At 37.8% G+C, this 16,680-nt stretch overlaps 1 long non-coding RNA gene across 1 annotated transcript in view; it reads left to right on the plus strand.

The window, feature by feature from the left end:
• The first annotated feature begins 525 nt into the window (after window positions 1–525).
• LOC136294405 (uncharacterized) overlaps window positions 526–16,680 on the plus strand; it is a 188,522-nt gene continuing 172,367 nt past the window's right edge. The window contains exon 1 of the long non-coding RNA XR_010722393.1: window positions 526–611. This is a non-coding gene — a long non-coding RNA (uncharacterized lncRNA). The remainder of the gene's footprint in view (window positions 612–16,680) is intronic.

Below are 16,680 nucleotides of genomic sequence, written 5' to 3' on the forward strand. Positions count from 1 at the left end.
ATTTGGACATAGGTGTACACAGCTGATGTCAGTGTCCTTTCTATATTCTACCATCCAGAAAAAAACCAAGAAATAAACAAGATGCACCAGTTTATAGAAGCACTTATAAATGTTGAAAACCTATTTTAATATCAGGGTTTTTTCAGAATGGAGGTATTTTGGTAGAATTTAGGAAGTCAAAAGTATCTTTGTTACATGAAAATGAAATGGAGTCTACTTGCTCATGTGGGTTGGAACATCAAGGCAAAGTAGGCTTAAAAAGATTAAAGGTTCCTGTGGTAACCTTTAGTGTTATATCTTAGCACCTGATAGTTTCCTGTCATGCTTCTCCCTTTGGTTAACAAGAATTGGTCCCATGAATTTAATGTCATACTTGTAGGAGAAGAGACTCCAGGTGACCTGGAGTCTCCCCTGATAATTAACAGCTGTGTTAATTACCCAATGCAGCCTCGCCCCAATGAGTCACAGCTGTATCCAATAAAGACAAGTGTGATAAAAGGGAGTGGGTTGGCTGGTGAGGGGGATCATGAGGGTGGAGGAACCTTGAGGAAGAGGGAACCAGAGGATCATGAAGAAGGAGAATGCTGAGGAGAGAGAATCACTGCTGTGAGGTCAGTCTGGGTGTGCAGTTGAAACCTGTTGCTAGAACCTGCAGCCACAGTCTAGCCAGGTAAAAAACCTGCAGTCACAGACTGCAAACTGATACCTGCAGTCAGAGGCTGGAAGGGAAATCTACAGCAGGAGCTTGCTGCAGCCAGAGCCAGTGAATAGCTGGAGTCAGGATGGCTGAGCTGTAAGGAGGAAAAAACCAGGACCCTTTCCATGCTGTGATAAACAAGTAGTCTGTGTCTCAGCTCATTCCTACCCTCTAACAAGAAGGCTGCTGCAACATTATACTGACACAGGAAAACAAATAAACAAACCTATTTTTATAGTTATGTTAGGAGTTTTATTTCAGTGTTGTAGTAAAGGAGTTAAAGCTTTGTCTGAAAGCTCACATGCTGCCCGTGAGGGTTTATCAGTTCAGTCTGACATCTGAACAGATCTAGTGAGCTCTTATCTAAAACTGCTGTTAATCTTAGTTTATACAAGATAAAATTAATTCTTCCTGCAGGATTGGAATGAGCTGAGTAGGAAGACAGTATTTCTATCCCTGTTATCTGTATTTCTGTGGTTTTAGTTAAGAGTTATTAATGATTCTGATTCTCTTATGATTCAAATTTATCATCTTTCAAAGTAATTTTGTAGTTTTCTTCTTTTTTTCACATAATTTTAAAAGTATGTATCAATGCTAGAAAAGTTAAAGGTGGCTGTCACTTCTGTGGAGTTGAAGAATTAACACACAGTGTAGTCCCACTGCTGAAAATTCATGATCTTAGCTACAAAATGTTGAGAAATAAAATGAAACTTACCTGTCTCTTTGAAACAGATTGTTAATACTTCTGCCATTATTAGGGTAAGGCCTATAACCATCATCTTGAGTGAATCAGAATCTAAATTTTTAAGGAGGTGAGAAATTGCGGCAGCCTACAGACCTGCAGTATGGTGTGCTCGGTTTGGAGGAGCAATCGCTGCTCTGAGTGAATCTCAGATTTGGGGTGGTGCATGCAGCTGGGATGTGGCTCATGTTAGAGAGGGTTAAGGGATGCTCTCCAGGGCAATGTCATCTCCAAGAAACTTGAAAAGGCTCCTGGACAGTCTTTATCTGCTTCTACTAAAGCCGGTGCCAAGGCATGGTGCAGAGCTGACTGTAAAGATGGAATGTGTATTTATCCCTAGTTTACAGCCCAGAGTGAATAGCTACGTGGGATTACAGTCACAGCTGGAGTACTCAGGGCAGTGTCCTGGAGTGTTGGTTGTCACTTAGTGATTATTTTCTGCACACATCATTGTTTGGGTTCTTCCCAATCAAACATTTAATCAAGAAATTGTCAGATTTAGAAATTTAGCTTGTTATCATGGCATAAAAACTGGCATAAGCCTCTCAACAGCTCCTCTCAAGTGCAGGCTGGGGGGGCAGGCCTCTCTGTCTTATTTTTGCTGCAAGAACTGTCATGACATTCAGATTCTGGGATGGGCTGTTTGGACAGCTGCTCCCTCTGTTTCATAGCAGTCTCCAAAGAGTGGACCAGATAGATTTAGTCTCTGTTAAAGAGAAGACCTTTGGGAGTCTGTGACAATGAAGGTTTGTAGTGATACAGGCAAAACCTTATGACAGTAAATGTTCAGCACTTGCTCGCTCACCTGACGTGTAGCAGGGGTCTTTTTTTTGGTATGTACTCAATTAGGATCTTACAGACAATTTGATGCCTGGGTGTTTTAGCCACAGACTTCAGCTAAATAATATAAAAAGGTGGTGTTGTGCTATTAAATAATAGCTCTTTTTTGAAGGTAATATTGTATATCTCTCCATACAGGCAACCTTTCAAATGTGTTTGGTATTGAAAATAATTTTATTTGTATTTCTTGTTTGAGGTTGATGTTTTTGAGTGTGTATGGTATCTGTTACATACAGTATCTGTAAAGCTAGTAGGTATGAACTTAGTGAGAGCTCTGAATTGCTGTACCATAGTAAATGCTACATGTAGATACTATTTTATTGCATGTGCAAGTAGGAGCTCTACTGAGTAGCTCTTGCCTGATTTTGGTGTCCTGGATCATCTGTGGTAGAATTAATACTGAGTAGAAGCCCTGAGTTCTGCTCACAGGAGTCTGCTCTTGTGAGCAAACAAAACTTTGCATGACTGATGACTTTGAATAAGGACTGATAATAGGAGCTGCTTCTTAGTGGGAGAAGTAAAACAGGATAATTTAAATCTAATGAGGACATGGTTATTTTTACTCTCATAGCTCTGTGACAACTGTAGACCATATGAATGGGGGAGTTAGGCAGGATTGTACATTAAATTCATGTTAATACTTACAGGAGTTATGATACTGAAATTATATGTTGGTGTCTTGCAATTTTACTAATAGGATGTTTCCCACTGAATTATTAAACATATATAATATTGCAAGTGAAGCAGAAAGGCGTATTTAAGGTGTTTGCTCTCTTACTATTGCTCTTCCAAGAAAATAAACTTAATTCATTAGTGATAACAGTGTAAAACAACCTATCAACCTGTTAAGGTAAGTTGTGGCTACAATTGTGTTTCAGAATGTTGTCAAGATGAAGTGGCAACTGAAGAATTATCAGCATTTTAAAGAAAAAATTGATTATTGTTCAAGAGCAAAGTAGAGAGGAAAAAAGTGACCTTTATACTTCTTGTCAAAAATGCAGAATATGCAAATGAGAGATGGTAAGGGCATCTTTGAAGGGCAGCTTTAGTTTTTATCACTTCAAATAAAACTAATAGAAATAAGACTCAAATTTATATCTTAAAGTGTTCATAGATTATTACATTAAATTATTCGCTTATGACATCCTTTGAGCGTGGATTTCAATAATTCAAGGTGAGCTTTTACCAATCTATTGATTTTTATTTACAATTTTTTTTTTCTTTATGTTTTCGAGCTTTTGTGTCTTTAACCCCGTTGTTGTATGTTGTAGTGTTTTGGGGGTTTTTTTCACCTAGGAAAGGAAATTCTATATGTTGAGAGAAACCTCCCTGGAGGCTGATAATCAGATGTTAGAATTCTGTGGTGCGTGAAGTTGTGAGCTGATAACTTTTCCTGCAGCTGTCTGTCAATCATAAACTTAACCATTGCTCTAAGTGTGGAGGATGCAGGTTGCTGGAATGGTCCCCATTGCTGATCTGGAAACTGGAGGCATAGGGAATTTTATTACTGATCTAGGCAACTGACACCTTTTCTGATTGGGGGAAATAGAGTATAGATTTCATTGCTCAGTGCGTGTAATGGCTGGAGATTTCAACACCTCCTTGGGATACAGGAAATAGAGTTGAAGTGTGAAATCCTAACTGATTTGAATCAGTGGCTCCATGGAAGTTACCTACTGACAGTGATCAAGGTGTCATTCAATAAATGTAGCACTGATGCTACAGTGAAATCTATGTGTGTGTAGAGCTCCCAAAAATTTCATTTTTCATTCCTTGCAAAACGCATTAGGTTTTCCTTACAAAGAGTACTTGTGTTAGGTGGAGTTTAAAAGTGACACCGTTTATGTTGGCTGTTGAGTGATGGCTGAGACACTGACCTGTAGTTTTCCGAAGAATATAACAAGAGAACATAGACTAAAGGTGCTTTGCTTGTGTCTGCTATGGAAAACCTCAGCTGAAACTTGGAAACAAAACTGCAACCAGCACAAGAGGGAGCTCTTTCACGTTTGATATTGTACCCTGAGCACTCTGGATGCTTCTGTATAACCACAGAAGAGTTATTAAAGACGACAGAAATTAACACTCTCCCACAGAGATCCCAACAAAACACCAATCACTGCTGTTTGCCGAGTTTATGAATTATTAGATGTTCATTAAGAAAGCCACTGGGCAGTGTAATTGTGTGGAAAACAGACTGCTTATGTTTTGGAATTGAAATGTTTCACACACATCTGAGTTGGAGTCGTTGTAATATTAATGGCATGGGCACATGCTGTTAATTTTTTTCATACTAGCAAAAAACTTTTACACTCCCTGTATGCTGAAACTCTGAGGTTTGGAAACAATCAGTGAATTTGGAAGTGTTTGACACTTTGAAATAATTTTTTAATAGTAGGAATTCGAAACATTTAAATAGGAATAAACCTTGATATTTCTATTATATGAAAATTGTTTATATTATGAACATACTGGATTTTTCCTTTCTTTTTTTTTTTTTTTTTCAACCAGATTCTTATTAAATCCATCCTTTCCTCCACTGTTCAAATCTGATCCTTGTCCCAGTGATGTCATGTAGGATTTTGCTGTTATCTTGAACAGGAACAGACCTTTTAGGAAAGGCATCAGGTGAACTGAACTCTAGAAACAATAGTAGCATAGTTAGAAATGACATTTTTAGGTTATAATAAAAGATTTGTTCCATTCAGCAAATGTAAGTAAAAAAAGAAATTGTAAACACACATGGGAGGTTTTTCTAAGTTTTGAAAGAAGTCTTTGACCTTGTGAATAAATTCCACCGAGGTGGGGAATTTACACAGGGAGGAATTCAGTTCTATTTCTCCTGAGGAAAACAACATTTTGATGGAGAAACTGTTTTGTTGTGGGAGGGTTTTTTGTTTGTTTGTTTGTTTTCAGTTTTTTACAGGTTTCACTAAAGAAGTAGATTTTATTGAATGGCGTATCTATCTGGAGAATGAATTGATTCTCTGTTTAGCATGTAAAAATGCTGCACCATTGTGTGACAAAAAGTGACCTAATATGGATACAAAGCACTTGATTGGGACTGTTTGAGCTCAGATGAGCCTTTGAAAAGATCTGTCTCTCAGACTTGTTGACTTTCAACAGCAAAATGGCCAGATATTTGTTTCTCTGTGGTGTGTCATTGTAGGATTTCACTTGTAAGAAAAAATGGGTATTTACATTAATATATCTGATGCTGTCATCCCCATGGGGGATCTTCCAATAGGATAACATTAAATTCTACATTCTCTGAAAAGTCAGTCTCCTTTGGGTAAGAATGCCTATCCTAAATGGTAACACTTTAGAGATGATGTGATTAGAAAACGGATTTGTTTAGTAGCACAGGAGTTTGTTTTAATAACGTAAAATAAAACCTGTGTTCTTCTGATAGTAATTATAAGTAGTGTCATGGTGGATCTCTAATCAGAAGGCTGTGAATATATGTGAAAATATAGATATGGTGAAAAGCACAGGGTACTATAATCAGAAAACTTTATTGTAGTAATAAGTATAACAACATCTTAAATGTAATAAGTAGATAATCAGGTTTATAAAGGGCACTCCTGGACTGGTGAAGAGCTTTCACCTACGGAAGATTTGATTTGCAAGACAAGCCAGTATCACAGATACATGATGTTTAATTGTGGGAAAATGAATCTCAAAGATGGTTTGGTTCAGGACTGGTGTTTCAGAACCTTATTCACAGCAGAGCAGGGAAGTGAAAACATGGAGTTTTTTCTTCCTTTTCATCTTTATTGGACTAAATTCATAGCCTTAAGGACAACATAATGGAAGAAATGTTAAGGCAATCTCAAATTTTATTTTAAGGGAAGCCTCATTCGTCTTCTTGAAGAGCTGTGAAAAAGAGAGTGGTTAATATTACTAATAATAGGTAATGTAACAGACTATAATCCTTAAACTGTCAACAAACAATTTGCTTCATTATATGAGAGATGGGTTAGAGGTAGAAAGACTTGGATTTGTAATAAACAAAGAGGCCCAACATTAAATAGGGTACCAGTGAGCTTGAGGGTTTGCCACTTCACAGATAATAAGCATAGTGTATCTCATGGAGGGGGAGTGAGGGTTTTGTTTCATTTTGCTGATTTGCTTTATAGGAAGAAAACAAAACTCTGTCAGGGATTTAACTTTGCATTTCCAGGGGGAATTCCTGCTGTAAATATTGATTGTGGTCATCCAACCTAAAATTTTGGTAAACCAAAGCTAAATTGCTATACATTTAAAAGGTAAAAGGTACATCTATTTTGTCAGGAAAAATGCAAAATTTGTTGATGAGAGCACTTAAAATCCAAAGCGCTTTGAAGAACAAACTTGCTGAAGTGAAATTGAAAGCTCTTGTTGCATTTCATTTGCTTTGAATTAAGATCTAGTTCATCAGCACCCTTGAAGCATGGACTTAAATTTAACCATATTGATGATTTAATTAATTTAATGGAGTCATTCATGATGTTGAGTGCTTTCAGGGCTCTGTGAGCAGATGTGAAGTTGCTGCAAGGGTTGATTTCCATTGCAAGATCGAGCTCCTGATGTCCAAGAGCTGGGACAAAACAAAGGCAAGTAGAGAATCTCTTGCCAAAACTGTTACACATTCTGGTTCTCACTGAGCTTCTCTATTGCTTTCTCTTTCTGTAACTAAAGAAGGGATTTCTTTTCAATCCAGTGCAAGTAGGACTTAATTTGTTGTGATCTCTTTAAGATAGCTAAAGATAAATAAGGTAGCAATGTTGAAGAATAAATCTATCCCATAAAGTTTTATCAGAAGAAATACCAAATAAAACCAAAGATTTAAACCAGTTGATGCAAAATAGCACGGAGGAAAATCGCCTGCAATTTTGAAGGCATCCCCTGAACTTGTTGGATTTCCCCACAATAGTTCATGAAATTAAGTTTCTATTGACTTTCACCCATCCAGCTACAAAGGACAAGTCCAGCCTGGTCATGATGAGGGTTTGTGTTCATTTAGTGTGAACATGAGCAAAGCAAATGGCTCCTGTAAGCCTTTGACACAGCCAGAACAGAAGATTTCATGAGGTAGGGCAGCAGAGTAAATTTTTAGGAACCAGTAATATTTACGTATTTATCTCCATAGCTGGAAAAGTTTTTCTTCTTGTCTCTATGCTGTTTATTTTCTTTGAGCTCATTAACTGTTCTATAAATTACGTTGCACTTGAGGCTGTGTTTAATTATCTTATGGAATAAAATGTTGCACTTGTCTATTTTCTCTTTTAAGAAAAAATGTCTCTACAATTTTAGACTGTTTAAGTTGCAATGAATGATATTTAATTGTCTTCCTTTGGGAATAAGGGATATAGAATTATGTTGTGTTACTTGTATTTCAGGTTTTGCTCTGCTTATTTTTGTAAAATTGTACTTTAAAGGGGGAAGACTAAAGATTATTGTCAAAAAGAAGCAATACCCATATAATGGCAAAAAAAAAAAAAATCTAGTAGGGCTAGAAAGAGGGCTTCTCGTCCGTAATATTAGATTCTGTGTTGCCTGTAACTTTCTGAATATTGTGTACTAGTTGTAAAATTATTTGACCAGAGCCTTCTTATAAGTGAAAGAGATGTTTGTTCAGACTTGAGAAAAAAAAAGAAGAAGAAGAAAAAATAGATTGCTACACACAATTGCTGGGTATATAGGGTAAATATGTTGATCTGAAATTTAGAGTCTATCTTCCTGAATGAAGGATTTCGCGATAAATCCTCAGTTTATTTATTTGGTTAAAATCAAGGGAACGTTTGATGGTATCAGGCAAACACCATCTAACAGATCAATGATGCTTGATGAAAGATTTTATTTGGATTTTATTCTTGTTTTTCTGCTTCCATTTTTTGAAGTGCCTGACTGTGTTTATTATGGAGAATGAGGAACAACTTCTGTTACAGATAACAAGCATGGCTTGATAGTATTTAGAGAGCAATCAAAGCCTGTAGTGTGTAATTAAACAAAAACCCCAAACCAAAACAGACACCAAACTCAAAAATCAAACCAAAACACAATGAACAAACACACAAACAAAACAAACAGGCATAACTAAAAATACACTTTCCATGAAAGGTGAAGTGATGTCTTTTCACCAAGGAAAATGCTTTTACAACAAGGGTGAAAAGCAGTGAAGGGCTTCTCACAATTTTTAAATGGCTTTGGTCATCATCAGAGCCCATTGGAGTGCTAGAGAAGTGAAGTGAAGTTTCTTGGTCCTCTGAAAAATCTGATAAATTTTCAAAGTACATGGACAAAAATGATTAGACTGTTTATATATTAGACTTGATTCTCTTTCTGCAACCTCAGTTAACACTTCTCCCTCAGGATTAATACCTATTGTTTAAAGAACTTGACAAAACACTCATAACCAAAAATAATCATGGAATCTGGTCAAAATAGTAATGGCAGATGCTGGTGCAAATCACTTGAATCAAATGGGAATTTGAGGTGATAAAACCCCCATTATGTAATTGAAATTGTCAGTTTCTGTTCCAGTGTGTGTCTCTGAATGACCATTTCCATAGCTTCCCCTGTCCTGACTTGATGTTTTCTGAGCGCTGTATTTAGACAGCAAGGAATTGGGGAACTATGGCAGAAATATTTTGATGTTGGTGAGCTGCCCGTCTATGTTTAACAAACTAACAGCCCTCTTGCAAAACTCTCATAAAAGAAATTTTTATAAGGAAGTGCACTTAATTTTTCTGATTTGGACTTCGATCAACCAAATTGTAAAGGACTTAGGTTTGCCCGAGCAGTATCTGTGTGTTTTTGGAGCAGTGCCTTATGCTGTGCCAAACCAAGAATTATTCAAACGTAGGTTCTGGAGAATGCATGTTTTGGTCTCGTTGGTTCCCTGCCCACACTCCCCAAGGTTATGAAGATCCTCAGGCTCTGTTGAGGAGTTGCCCTTTCCCTTCAGCACCCTCATTCCTGTGTTTTGCATGAGGGAATGTGGACACCTCTGCTACCAGCCCCACTGGTGTCACTGCACTGTTCCTGCCAGTGTCTGCCTGCTGTCCAATGCAGGCAGCCTGCTCTGTGCAAACACACAAAGTTCAGTTTAGCACCAAATCCCAGGAAAGCCCCCCTTAACCATGCTGAATTCCATCTGATTTTTAATCGTTTGTTGAAGCAAATATTCTTTCATTCGTGGTCACCCAATTTGCAGCATCCGTGGTGAGATTCATTACTTGACTAGTTAGTTTTTTAGTTGCTTATTCTTTTTAATGTGAATCTGTGAGGGAACACACAGTGCTTATGAATCAAAAAGGATTAATGTAGTGCTGTAGTTAATAACTATTCCTGATGTCCATGCTCGGGTATGAGATCGGTGCTGCCAAGGTACCCAGGACTGTGCCCCCAACTGTAATTAACTGTAATTAACCAAGGTGATGGAGGAGGCCAATTCCACAACAAGCACAGTTGTCTATTTATAGACCCAGTGCCATCTCTGGTGTTTAATCACTGCCATGGCCAAGCTGCTAAGTGCTGTTTGGGTATTTTGTGAATGCACAGGAATGAATGCACAGATAATTTAATTTTTAGATCTAATATAAATTTTAGCAAATAGCACAGCATGTGAGTAGAACTGTGTAAATTTATGCTGCTCTAGGTAACAGAATGCATTCCCAAAAATGCTAATGTTTGTAAATTTTGAAAGAAAAATTGCAAAGCTATTTTGAGGAATCACTTTCTAGCTAGTGTCCAGAGGAAAAAAGCCCACTTTTATATGACCTTTAGCTAAAATCTACAAGATCCTGGCCTTTAATTGCTAGATGCTTGATAAATTGAATTCTGGAAGAGGGGAACAGTACAAAAATTCAGCCAAAGTTGACATATCTTGAGTTTAGTGCTCTTTGCATTGTGTAATAACAACACACATCCTCTTCTGGCAATTAAAACCAAAATATGTTTTCTCAACAGTTAATAGGCCTTAACCTAAGTAATAAAATAAACTCTGTGAATATTTGCAGCTATATTCTGTCTGTTTAATTTTAATTAAAAAGCTTCTTTTATCACCTCCTTGAGGAATTATTTGGGCAGTTGTAACTAGGTATTTGACTGCTAGTGGTTTAAATCTGTCCTCTACACTCCTGCATTTGTACTTTTGTGTGTCTTTAATTATGAAGAAAAAAATATTTGCATTTGTCCAAGATATTACATGAAAAAGCTGCTTTTCCATAAAATCTTCAGCTGCTTTTTTCTTTTTCTATTAAAAGTTTCCCTTTTAATATTCTGCCTGTGCATAAATTCAGGGACTGAAAAAATGAAGATAATCCTTTCTTTACCAGTCTTACAACTGGAAAATTAATTTTTAAGTTGAAGCTTCCTGTTTCAACACTATACCAATAAAAATAGTCAGATATCTTTCAGAGACTTGCTTTTTAAGGCCAGATGTCATCATTAGATCATCTAGTTTGAGTCCTATATAGCAACGAATTTTTTCCTGTCAGAAAAATTGGGTCTGGGCTATGGCCCAGAACAAAAATTATTAGGAGTCAGGCAAATATAATTTGAGAGTATTTGAAATAATTTTGAGATTCCAGGCTGATTGTCCAGATGCTGGCATCTCCTTTCCTTCCCAGCAATCTTCCAGTTTATGTAGTACTAAAAGCTCTTCCTGTAGGAGGGCACTGCCCATGTCTGGTGACTGAGGTGTAACGAGACCTATTTTTGGTTTTAAGAAAGAGAGGAGGGAAAATACTGAAGTAAATTCTGGAACAGTTCTTGGGGCTCTAATCTTCACCTCCTAGTTTCAGGTAGAATTAAGACTTGCTACTCAAAGGGAAAATATTGATGGTTTGACTTCCAAGATTTTAGGAGGTTTCACGGCTTCTTTCCTGGTTGATTTGTGAGCTGCGCTAGCATGTTTGTGGTGTTCTTATGGAGGATATTCTAATTTCATGATGATTAGTATGTGCAGCAATATTATCCAGCAAAAAGTGTAGAAAAATAGATGTATACATAAGGAATAAATAGACGTATACATTAGGAATAGGCACCTAAATGGCATTATAGTTTGTTTTTCAGTGTGAGTAATGCATTTATGCCAACCTCAGGGTTATTTTCCCTGCTAAATATTTTCAAATTCCAGAAAAAGTTTGTATTGTTTTGTTTTGTTCGTTTGGGTGGGTTTTTCTGGTTTTTTTATTGAATGTGTTGTTAATGCCAGGAGTGGTCCTATAGCTGTGAGATTCAGTATTGTCTTACAGGAGGCCTAAAAACTCTGACAGTAAACTACAGACTCGGAACATGTATTCAACGGAGGCTTGTTCCAAGGCAGAGGGAGTTTATTTCAAAATCTGCAAAGAAAACTGAGCCCTCTGAAAGGCTGTTGTTATTCTATCTGTGGAGCCACGCTACAGCTGGGGATTCTCTTTCATGTCAGATTTTTGTCTCTGCAGATATGAATGCTATAATCAATGCATGAGGGAGCAGCATTTCATTTTCTCCTACTAGCTGAGCTTTGTATGATTGCTTCCAGTGTGCAGTTCCATTGCAGAAAATGCTCTGTGCAGCCATTAGTATAACTTTTTTTTTTTTTTTTTTAGTAGCAGCTTGTGCTTGAAGGCTCTATCTCCAATCTGCTTCTGTGAATTTCCCTCCACCTTTATTCGTTCTGCCAATATGGATATAATTTCAGTGTCATGGAATAGCTGCCGTGGGCTGCTATCAAGGGGATATGTGGAGACCTATGAAAAAAAGGAAGCGAGAAAACGTGAATTCATATTTAACTAGGTCTGCAGCTTTTTATCCCCCAGAAGAAGATATTAAAGTTGCTGAATTTTGCAAGTCTGGGAGCCAAAGCAAGAGACGAGAGAAGTTAGACCCCTTTCCATGTAGCATGTCTTGGGATAGTTCTTGGCTGATTCTGTGGTCTTTCCCGTTTCGCCCTTAATCTGCCTGTCTGGTTTTGGAGGTAGCTGATTGTGTTTCTTTGTCTGAGATGATTCTGAGGAGATGAGCACACCCTCCTCCATTCCCCCCTGTTGACATGCCCACCTCAGTAAGAAAGCAAGGTGAATGATCTTGTGTTCTCCCTGGTTTTGCTGTGTCCTGTGAGTTGATGTTCCGCCTTTCCTCCACTGTGGTTGAACACTCCCATTCCTCCCCAGCCCAGTTCACCTCCCCTGACTCTCCTCCTCAGGCTGTTCAGCAAGTCCCCAGTGCTGCTCACTTGGTTTATCTGCCTTCATGCTTGGCGTGAGCAGATGGTGGCTATTACCACTTCTCTTGTTGTGCACAACCAAAAACCAGCCCAGCATAGCAGTGATTTGCTTTGGACTGAAATATCCCTTCACACACCACGGTTAATGCAGCTCTGTTGCCCTCAGCTTTGCATGTATTAAGTCAGAGGCAGGCACTTGCTGAGAGGCATTGGACTTCCTCAGAGTTCTTCAATACAGTAGGTTCATTATACGTGTTCAACCCCCTCCACTTGTAAAAAATAAAAAATTCTGCTTTTGAATAAAAACGTGCTCTGGCTGAAAAAACTTTTAAGTTCTCTCAGAAATATGTTTTGATGCAGAAGAGAAGAATTGGCAGCAGAAAGCTCTCTTTAAAAATGCAGCTTGCTTTCTTGGCTGGATCAGCCACTGTCTCTTCCTGTGCATTCTCTTGCCCCGCTGCTTCTGCCATTGTCTTCTGACATACTTTAAAGTCTGATCACTGATGGCAGGGACTTGTGAAGACGTTAGGGAAAAATCTGGACATATATTTTTGGCCATAACAAATTATTTTTTCTTTTCCACAGGTAACAGAAAAAATGTCATTCTGTCCCTGGCTGTCCAGCAGCTTGAAATTAGCAGTTGGATGTCCTTTGATTATACTTTCATTGATAATGCATTTGTCAGCCCAAAACCTTTGCTGTGGTACAGTAATTGCTGTCTGTCTGTGCTTAATGTGTGTCCCTGTTTAGGAAGTGAAGTTTATGGTTTTCTGTTGGGTAAGGAAACAGTTCTGTGAGAACTGATCATGAAAGTATTATGCTTTAAAGCTGAATTTTAATTCTGGTAGGGACCAACTATTAACAGGATTTCTTTGCAGACTTGTGAAGCCTCCAAACGCTGACCATTTGTTTCCTTTCATTCTATTCTAATTAAAGAAGAAAAATTTGGCAAAACCCCTTTTCATTGTTTGAACAGCTCCTCACTGGTTAGCCCTGGCAAGGGAAGCTGTTTTGTCATGGAGCTGTTCTGGCTCACAGAGTTCCTGTTCTTGCCTGTTTGTTGCTGCCTATGCTGTGCAATGTTTTACAGGTGTACTGAAACAAGTGTTTTGTGCAGATCTGGCAGGGACTGAATCAGGGTGCCTATATGGATAAAGAATAGGTGCTTTTCTTTTTATTTTGCCCAGACCCTGATGTGTTTCTCCATTCAGCCTTACAAACAATTTTATTGGCACAAGATGAGGTGGCAGAGTGCTGCAGAGTCTGTAACTGCAGATAAGAAAAGACAATTTCTTACACTGGCAAAGCTGCCAAAACCCTTGTTTTGTGAAACTTTTCCCTCTAGTTATCTTTTCATCAGGCAACTGAGGAAATTGGATTGTAGGCCTTAAAGACAAAAACCAATCAAACATCAAACGCTACAACTTTGTGTAGGTATCGTGTGTAGTCTGATTAAGTCCAGACCACCCCATCGAAATCAATGAACTTTCAGAGCCAGCTTTATTTGGCTGATAGGCTGCTAATTTTTGGAAGTTCATAATCTCTAATGATAAAGAAGTGAGTCTGTCAGAGTTTTCATCCTTTCACAAAGCAAAATACTGTGCACTTCAGAGCGCAAGTCTAGATTGCTGCTGATTCTTGCCTTGGAGGGTTTTTAGAAATATGTGTGTGTTTATTTTTTAATATATCTGGAAAGCAGTATAGAGTTAAAAAACCAAAGTCTAGGGTTAGAAAACCTCAGCAATTTCCAAACTTTCTTTGGCTTCACTAATTCCTGGGTTATAGAAACTAAATACTGTCCTCCTGACCTGAGTTAATCACTGCCATTGATACTGTTGCCAGCTGTTGGTATTTATTAGCTGCAACACAACCATCTAGAGTACAAGAGACTAGAACAGCACTGAGGACTCCTGTAAAAATGCCTAACATAGGTTTAAATATTAATCACATTACCTGGACAATGAATTAGTTGCTCTTGAAAAAATGTACTGTCCAGCTGAAACTTTTTATCAAGACATTCTCATTCTGGAGTTGTAATAGTTTGAATAAAAGGCAATACTAAGGAAAAACTTTGTTTGCAGTTAGAGTGGTTTATTTGTTGAGATGATTTTTCCTTTTAATGTAATTCTTGATGGTAGTTGAGGAAAAAATATAGTGATGTTAGTGAGAATCTCCTCTTGGTTTAAAAATTTCTAAATGGTATTGATCATTTTTTTGTATTGAAGAAATGTCAGGTCACTTAATCTCTGTGTAATTTCTTTAGTTATATGCAGAATTTTAAATTTTGAGCAAGATACCTAACAACTACTTTGAAGGTGTTCCAGTAACATTACATTTGCTGGGACAGAATGTATTTAATTCCTTAAAGCATACAGGAAATCTCCGACCAATAATCTTTTATAAAAGCATGAAAGAAGCAGCTTTTCTTATTTCTGTGGCCTATGTCTCTGCCCAAGTGTTGAGGAAAGAAGCATAAAGGTGAGGTTGTAGACACAGCTCTCCAGTCAGTGGAGGCACTTGTTCTTGCACGTGGTTGTTAATGTCTCAAATTGTCTTAGTCATGCTGTGTTACCTTTAAAGGCATTTAAAACTATCTGAAATCTGCTGGTTTAACTGCTGGGACAATGGTGGGCAGATGAAATAAGAAGTGCTTATATGAGCCATGGCACAGAATGTGTAGTATTACCACGTACCAAAACTGATCAACTTTTCAACATGGATGCAGCCTACTGTAGCAAAAAAAAAAACCAAACCCAAACCAACCAAACAAAAAAAACCCAACCAACATGATGTGATTATTTTCTGTATTTTACAGCCAAAGTGTAAATTCACAGAACTGTTCTAACTTCTTATTGTCATAGATGTATTTTAAACGTGATTATTCCAGGGTGGTTTTAATTACTAATCATGTAATCAATGAACTTTTAAGAGCTTTTGATTAACTCAAAGGCACTATTAAACAAATTGAGTTGCTGTTGTAAAGCTAGTTACAATGAAAAATTACTTCAGAGGAAGTTAAAATAGACATGGTTATGTGTTTGTGTTTATAAGTGGTACCGATTGCTGCTGCTTCAGGGAGTAGATCCAGGTAGATAGCCAGGAAATCAACCATATTGGAATGTCAGAAGGAAAGATAATGAATTATTCAAAACTGGGGCTATCATTTCAGTTATTAGCAGCCTGATGATTCAATGTCTTTGTTTTCTCTGACAAAGCTGGATGATTTTTAGATTTCCCTCGAACAGCTCTGTTATCTTCAACTGAATTTTTTGGTTTGTTGTGAAATTCTGCCTGAGAGCTTCACCCACTAAAGAGAGTTCAATAGACCTGAGAGGAGCTAAAGGTGGCAGTAGTTCTCCCCCACTCCTTCAATTCCTGTGCTGTGTGAACATTGCTAAGTGAAATTTGCTCTCCAGTCTTGGAGCAGTTACGTGTTCCAAAGACTATTGGGGAATTGAAAGTGCGTGTTTTAGTCTCTTCTAAAAATGCTGTGTTCAAGGTACAGCAGCAGAGCGACCTGAACTGGCAGGTGCAGTGCTGCGTGATGTGCCTTAGATCTTGGCTGGCCCACTGTGCACCTTCAGACCTCAGCATCCCTCATGACTCCTCCTCGTAAATGATATGTTGAACCCGTTTGTTCTTAGGGTAGGGGAGGGCTTTGACTAGCTGTTATCTGTGCTCTGCTTTGTTTCTAGTTCTGCAAGCATTGCTCATCTTCCAACTGTTTGTAACTCTACGCATTCTATTGCCATCAACTTTCAGGCTGCTCTTTTGTGCAAAACCAACCAGTACAGTGTACCATTTTATTTTACTCCCTGAGGTCCTTATTTAAAATTAAAAAAAAAAAAAGAAAAAAGGAAAAAAAAAGTCGTTAATTAGTAGTACAAATATGAGGAGGTGATACAGATGATTCTTAGTTTCCTTTTTTCTAGTGTTTGATGTACCTCTGCAGAAAGGGAAGGGAGCTCCTCTGATTAAAGGATGTGTAGTTATGGATAACAAAATTTTAGGTTTTGCTTATTTCAAAACAATGTCATGACAAAAGCATCTTTGAAGCTATTGAGTAATCTAGCTGTACTTAGTGTACACAATACCAGTGACCATAACTGCTGAATGATTTTTAAGTAGCAATATCTATTTCGTTTTCTTATTGGGCTATGGGACATTTCTCCTTTATCCAGTGTATTAAGACGAGAGGTGTTGGTG

Source organism: Chamaea fasciata, unplaced genomic scaffold (genome assembly GCF_029207755.1).
Source record: "Chamaea fasciata isolate MVZ Bird 193981 ecotype frontalis unplaced genomic scaffold, bChaFas1.0.hap1 SCAF_10, whole genome shotgun sequence".
NCBI classification, from domain to species: Eukaryota; Metazoa; Chordata; class Aves; order Passeriformes; family Sylviidae; genus Chamaea; species Chamaea fasciata.